This window comes from Sminthopsis crassicaudata, chromosome 6 (genome assembly GCF_048593235.1).
Source record: "Sminthopsis crassicaudata isolate SCR6 chromosome 6, ASM4859323v1, whole genome shotgun sequence".
Taxonomy (NCBI): Eukaryota; Metazoa; Chordata; class Mammalia; order Dasyuromorphia; family Dasyuridae; genus Sminthopsis; species Sminthopsis crassicaudata.
The window spans coordinates 161487549-161494905 of NC_133622.1; the positions used below are offsets into that span (position 1 = coordinate 161487549).

General features: G+C 37.6%; 1 protein-coding gene across 2 annotated transcripts in view; it reads right to left on the reverse strand.

Annotated features, from left to right (window-relative positions):
- PLAC8 (placenta associated 8) overlaps positions 1-6551 on the reverse strand; it is a 28213-nt gene extending 21662 nt beyond the window's left edge. For both annotated transcript variants that reach the window (XM_074276116.1, XM_074276115.1), the window contains exon 1: positions 6434-6551. The gene's annotated coding sequence lies outside the window, so the exon portion shown is untranslated. The remainder of the gene's footprint in view (positions 1-6433) is intronic.
- Positions 6552-7357: the final 806 nt, after the last annotated feature.

The window sequence follows — 7357 nt, forward strand, 5'->3', positions numbered from 1 at the left end:
CCCATTTTACAGATGAGGAAATTGAGGCAGATAAAAGTGATTTGTCCAAGGTCACACAGCTAGTAAAAGTCTAAGCTATCTAGCTGCCTCTTGATACTTACTCTATCAAGATTCCCAAATCCCCCAACTCTAAAAACCTAGAAAAGAAAATGATAAAATGCACTTATCTCCTACATTCAGTCATATTTACTACTTTTAGTCTCAACAACAAGTCTTAGTTGGGTTGTGACCCAAGGATTCGCTAAGATTTTTTTGTTAGGTAGAAGAGTTGACCAGGGTGGTCTGGTCAATTGAGCAGCTAGGTAGTACAGTGGGGAGAGTGTCAGGTCTGAAGTCAAAAACATTCATCCTCCTGAGTTCAAATCTGGCCTCAGACACTTACTGTGTGGCCCTGGGCAAGTCATTTAATCTTGGTTGCCTCAGTTTCCTCATTTGTAAAATGAATTGGAGAAGGAAATGGCAAACTATTCCAGTATCTTTACCAAGAAAACCCCAAATAAGGTCACAAAGAAGTCAGGATTGAAAATGAACAACAATCAATTGAGAGTTAAGGAGTTGAAGTTTTTATTCTGTTCTAGAAGACATTTTTTGGTAAAGGGGATAAAGGAGTGAATCTTGCTGTTGTGTCTGTTGATGGGCTCTGCCCCCACCTCATTGGTACCATTTCTTTGACTGGCTGGTTCCCTCTTCCTCAGGGACTCCTTCTTGCCTTTCCTTTTCTCTCCTGCCGGCTCTGAGCTATGAAAATTCTTGGATTAGATGGGGAGGATTTGTAAACTTCTCTGTCTAAGGACCTGAGTCTGCCAGGATATAGTGTCTTTTTTTTTTTTTTTTTTTTTTTTTTTTTTTGTCTTTGATTCTGATGTACTTGATTTTCAGGTCACCATTTTATGGGCCAAGTTGGAAAGTCTTAGATTGAAACCACAACAGTCCATGTCACCAGACATGTTTGTGACTTTGGGCAAATTAGTCTCTCTGGACTTCAGTTAGTTACCTCTTAACCAGCAAAATAACAATAACACTTATTGAGTGTTTGCTATATGCAAGGAATTGTATTGGTACTATGAACACCAAGGAAAGAATGAAAAACTGCTCCTTCCCCACGGAAGATGCTTTTTGAGAGGGATATATCAGTAAATGGGTAAATGTGTACCTATATGGCAATTTGAGAAGGAAGAATAGACAGCAATAAGCAGTGGGTAAGGAAAGGTTTATCATGGCAGGTGACTTATGAGTTGAGCTTGGAAGGAGGCTTGGGATTCTAAGAGGTAGAAATGGGAATGAAGTTTATTCTAGACCTGAGATGAGGAGGGAATCCACTGGAAATTCAGGACAGAAAGACAAGATGGTTCCATCTAGAAGTTTGGGAGTTGTTAACATGGAAATGAGAATTGAAATCACAGGAAATGACTAGGATACCAAGAAACGAGGATAGAGAGAGAGCAAAATTAAAAGTTCCACAACATCACCTTATCAGGACATGAAGACCCACAAAGGAAGGATAAAAAGAACTGATCAGACAATTAGGAGAATCAAGCTGCAGGGATCACTGAAACCCAGGAAAGACCCAATCATGATCCAGGAGGACTGTCAAATGTTGCAGGAGGCTCAAGATAGATGAAGACAGAGAAGTCACTGAATTTAGCAATTAAGAAACACTTGGAGAGAGCAGTTTCAGCTGAGTGGTGAACTAAAAAGTAAACTAAGAATGACAGAAGAGACAGAGAGTCAAGGAAGTAGAAGACTTTTGTTTGGTTTTTAGGAAAGAGAAACAGCCTGAGAGGATTGGCAGGGCCAAGTGAAGGGGTTTTGTTTGTGTTTAAAGAATGGGGAACATTTGAGTATATTTGAGGGGAACAAGAAAGGGACCAGGTGACTGAAGATTGTCGAGTGAGAGGGGATGACTGAGGAGGTGAGGAGACGAAGGGGATATGATCAGAGCCACAAGTCGAGAGGAGGACAGACCTCATCAAAGACTGGACAAAAGGAGACATCATGGAGGGAAAACACAACAAAGTATCCTGAATAGGTTTCATGATCTGGGTCACCTGAGACTCATGTGTGACTTTTCTTTCTTTCTTTCTTTTTTTTTTGGGGGGGGGACTTTTCTTAAGACACTTTGCCTCAGTTTCCTGCAATGTAAAATGAGCAGGTTGAACTAGAGGCTTCTGGGGTCCCTTCTCTCATTATTTCTAGTCTACATGCCCTTGCAGTGTCTGTTCTCCATAACTGGAGCAGACATATACATTTCCTCCTCATTTCTTCCTTTTAGGCCGCCTTCAAAACAGCTCAAGCACCTCCCTTTTTTTTCCCCCTAAATTACATCTTTCCCCACAATTACACATAAAGACAATTTTTAAAAAATAAGATACTTGCAGTTAAGTGACTTGCCTAAGGTCATACAGCTGTCAGAGTACACATTTGAACTCAGGCCTTTCTATCTCTAAGGCTGGTGCCCTATCCACTGTGCCATCCAGCTCCCCCTAAAGACAATTTTCAATATTCATCTTTTGGAAAGATTTTGAGTTTCAACATTTTCTCCCTTCCTCTCTCCCTTCCCCATTCCTCAAGATGGCAAGCCATCATGGCTAACATATTTACACATTAGTTACATTGTGTAAAAAGAAACGGGACAAAAGGAAAAAAAATCATGAAAAAAAACACAGGTGAAAATAGTAGGCTTTGATTTGCCTTCAGACTCCATCAGTTCTTTCTCTAAATGTGGATAGTATTTTCCATCATCGTTTCCTTTCCTGTTCTCCCCAATACTAAGGTCCTTTCCAGACAAAATCACCTCTATTTTGTTATACTGAGAATGTCATGCTTGTAGGTATTCTAAAAAGCAGCGTGGGTGAGCAATGGAAGAGGAAGATCAGCAAAATAGGAGTAAAATAGGACATTCATGCTCTGTAGCTTGAAGGGGGAAAAGACTGTGGGAGGGTGAATTAGTGAGTCAATAAAGGAGGGGAGATTTGCTGCAGAGAAGGCGAGTCGGTCAGTCAATCAGTCGGTCAACGGGCATTTACTGAGTTCTTATTAGGTGCCAGGCTGCCCAATGAGATCAAAGAACACAGATTCCTCCGGACCCGTTGACAAAGGCTAAGGTTCAGATATGGGGTGAGTGCAAATAGGTGGGTGGGGGGTAACCCAGGGCTTGGGTTGGGCAATACAGGACTGTTGATAAGACTTTACGTCAAGAGATTCCAGAGCAGAGGGCAGAGGATAATTGGACTGGTTGGGGGACACACATACAATGTATAATATACCTTTATATGCATATGACACACACACGTTACATATACACATTGTACATAAACATGTGTATATACAGGTGTGTATAAGTATATGTACATACATGTAAGTATATATATATATATAAAATATATGTATGTGTATATATGTGTGTGTATTGTATACATCTATATATTTATGTTTATTGTTTGTCCTTGGTACTCCAAAAAGACCAATGACATCAGGAGAGTGACATATTGACACACACTTATATACAGATACATACGCACATATTCACATATACTTAATTTCTTGTTATTCTAAACGTGAAAAATACAAACCTACATGAATCTCTCACATATAAAGAGGAACAGAAAAAAAGCATTGTATGTGGAACTGTGAATATTCTGTTGCTGTTCATTTGTTTTAATAATGTACAACTCTTTGTGACCCCATTTAGACTTTACTTGGCAAAGATACTTGGAGTGGTTTGGCATTTCCTTTTTTAGCTCATTTTAGAGATGAGGAACTAAATTACACAGCTGGTGAGTATTGGAGGCCAGATATGAATTCAGGGTTATGAGTTAGAATTCCTTACTCCAGGTCTGACATTCTAGCCACAGTATAATAATAATAATAATAATAATTTAATAATAATAATAATAATTTAATAATAATAATAATATCTAGATTGCATTTTAAGGTTTGCAAAGCAAGTTACTTATATTAAACAGGATATCCCAAAAGTAGTTTATTTAAAGCTTAAGGGGCAGTTTAAATACAATTTAAATTTATTCAAAACTTGGGACACCAAATAAATATTAAGAATACATATTGGGGCATCTAGGTGGTGCAGTGGATAAAGCACCATCCCTGAAGTCAGGAGGACCCCAGTTCAAATCTAGTCTCAGACACTTAACACTTCCTAGCTATGTGTCCTGGCCAAGTCATTTAACCCCAGTTGCCCCAGCAAAAAACCAACCAACCAAACAAACAAAAAAGGAATTAAGTTATTACAGACTTTTAGAAGTCAGAATTATTTGTGGAACGTTATAACTGTTTTCAAAGTGCTAAACATACATGATCTCATTCAATTTTTACAGTCACTGTTGAAGGCACTATTATTATTCCCACTGAATAGATAAATACAGTGAGGCTCAACAGAGAGGGAGATGACTTTGCTGAAACGTGTCCTTTACCGTAAGATGGTGTTAGAGGCGGTGAAGACTATAGATCCCAGTCCAAGAGCGAGCCCTGGGATTACGGCCCTGTGGAGGAACAGAAGGCTCGGTCTAGGCCAGCAGCCATTGGGGGCTGACCTATCTGCAGGCCAGCAGCCGTCAGCCTCTCAGCAGATCTGTCCAGTGCCCTGCTAGACTGCTTCTTCACAGGAAATGGCCTTTCAGTTGGACGTTCTCTGTGACTCTCCGGGATATCCCCATCATGAAACTGCTCCCAACCATTTCCACCCATTCAAGAAACTGCCCAAAGTGACCCAGACTTCAGTAACTGGGGAGAGGAATAAGGATGCTTTGGGGTAAACTTTAAAGCGCGATACAATTAAGCTGTTAAATCAATAGGTCAGTAAACATTTATTAAATGTCAGGCACAGTGCTAAATAAACCCTGAAAGGTCTCAAGGGGATATAAGGAAAAGTAGAAAAATAATCCCTACTCTCAAGGAGCTCACAGGTAATGAGAGTGACATCATATAATTTGTTGTTCAGTCTGTGACCCCATTTGGGGTTCTTTTGGCAAAGATATTGGAGGCCTCTGTCATTTTCCTCTCCAGCTCATTTTACAGATGACAAAACTGAGGCAGGCAGGGTTAAGTGAGTTGTTCAGGGTCACCCAGCTAGTAAGAAGCTGAGATTAAATTTGAATTTAGAAAAATAAGTCAGCCTGATTCTAGCCCTGGTTCTTCATTTACCTAGCTGCCCATAATAATTACTGGGTAAAATGTAGATAATTAATAAAGAGTTTGTGTCTCAGCTGAAAGTTAACCCCCATCTTTTACTTGCCTATTTTATTTTTCAACTATTTTAATTATTCCAGAGTTACACCTCCCCTTGTTAAATGCTTCCTACCTACCTCCTTGGTCTGAATTTATAGCCGGGGTATCTCATTTTCTCTCCTTTGCATGCCCAGCATATGAGTTAAGAAGAATAGTGCTTGGATTTTTCTTACTGATGTCACTCATACTCCCTCTTTTTCCTTTTTTTGGTGGATAAAATTTCTCATTCCAATGCTCTCATTTCACATAGTAGGCATTCTCCCACATATAAGAATTAGGCAAGTCAAGAAGCATTCTAAATACTAAAAAATAACACCCAGAAACCAAACTGGAAAGCAGTAAATGGCAATGATCCATGATGTTTCTAAAAAGATTAAAAAAAAAAAAAAGACTCTCCCACCTCCAGAGATAATTTATTTTTAATATCTTTATTTGTTTGTAATATAGCTATTGTGAAAATAGGCTTTACATGATCATATATATATATATATATATATAATTTATATATTGCTTGCTATCTTAGTGGGTGGGCGAGGAGTAGAAGAGAGGGAAAGAATTTGGAATTCAAAATTTAAAAAGAAAAGAATGTTTAAAATAAATAATAAACTTTTAAAATAATAATAATAACAAGAAAGCAACAAATTGTCCCATCCAAGAGTGAAAATTTTAGTATCCCATGATACTTAGTGAAACCTCAAACCACACAGATGTCACATCCTCTTTCAATTTTTAAAATAATTTGTACAGATGAAATGTGAAAATATATCTTAAGACACACCAGGACCCTTAATAAATTTTTGTGAAAAAAATAAATAAAATCCGGCAGTTATACTTAAATATGAATACACCTGGAAATGAATAGTGATACTAAGAAATAAAATCTGTAATTATTACCAATTAAACAATTCAAGGCTTTAGACTTGAACAGAAAGCCAGTCCCCCTTTTCATTTGAACAACAGAATATAAGGTATTGCCTGCCCATCCGACAAAGTCTTTTTTTAAATATTATCTTAAGAAACAATTAATCAACAATTGTTTGCCAAATGCCTTCTATATACCAGGCACATACAAAGTCAAGTGCTTTAGAAAGATAATGTTAAAGGAAAAAACCATGCTTTTTGTGTTGAGAGATAATAAAAATAACAAAAAGCACTTATTTATTGTTTATCTTACCAAATAAATACTCACAGTTCAAAGCCAGTTGCAGAGTTGGAGAGCGAGCTCTTCTCAGCTGGGTGTTCACAACAGAAGTGAAACCTATGTAAAGCAGGGGGAAAGTACAAATATTTCTTCTACAGTAATTAAGTGGAACAAAGGATAAGCTCAGAGGCATGGCACCTAGTGAAAAAAGTTTCTAGAAAGAGAAGTGTATACATTTTGTACATTTTGAGCCTACTTAAGATTTTGGTAGAAATGATCAGAGAAAAGAGAAGTATATTTGCATCCTAATTTGTATCTCACAACCGATAGATTTTATCTAAATATTTCTACTTCCCCAGTATCTGCAGAGCAAATAGGTTACCTTAGGGCTAAAGAAAAACTGAGAATCATATCGTATGTTTTGCCACATATCAAGTCACTGTCACTTAATTTTTTTATTATTATAATTTTTTTTTTTTTTTTTTTTTTTTTAGTGTATAAAAATGCCATTATATTCTAGATGAAGTGAAAATGTCCTGAAGCAAAGGGAGAAATCTGTCACATGGCAGACTGGAGGATCATCTCCTTATCTATATAATTGAAAAACCTCCTTGAGCCTCAGTTTCTTTCCCTGTAAAATAAAAGATTTTAATTCTATGCCTGAAAGTTCTGCAAGTTCTAAATGTATGAATTACACATATTTAACTTCTATCAGAAGTGGATATCTTCAACAAAGAGAAGATCTAATTCAGTTCCAATTATTCAATGATGGACAGAATCAGCCACACCCAGAGAAGGAACACTGGGAAATGAGTGTAAACTGTTTACATTTTTGTTTTTCTTCCCAGGTTATTTTTACCTTCTGAATCAAATTCTTCTGATGCAACAAGAAATTCGGTTCTGCACACATATATTGTATCTAGGATATACTATAACATAGCCATCTAGGGGAGGGGGTGGAGGGAGGGAAGG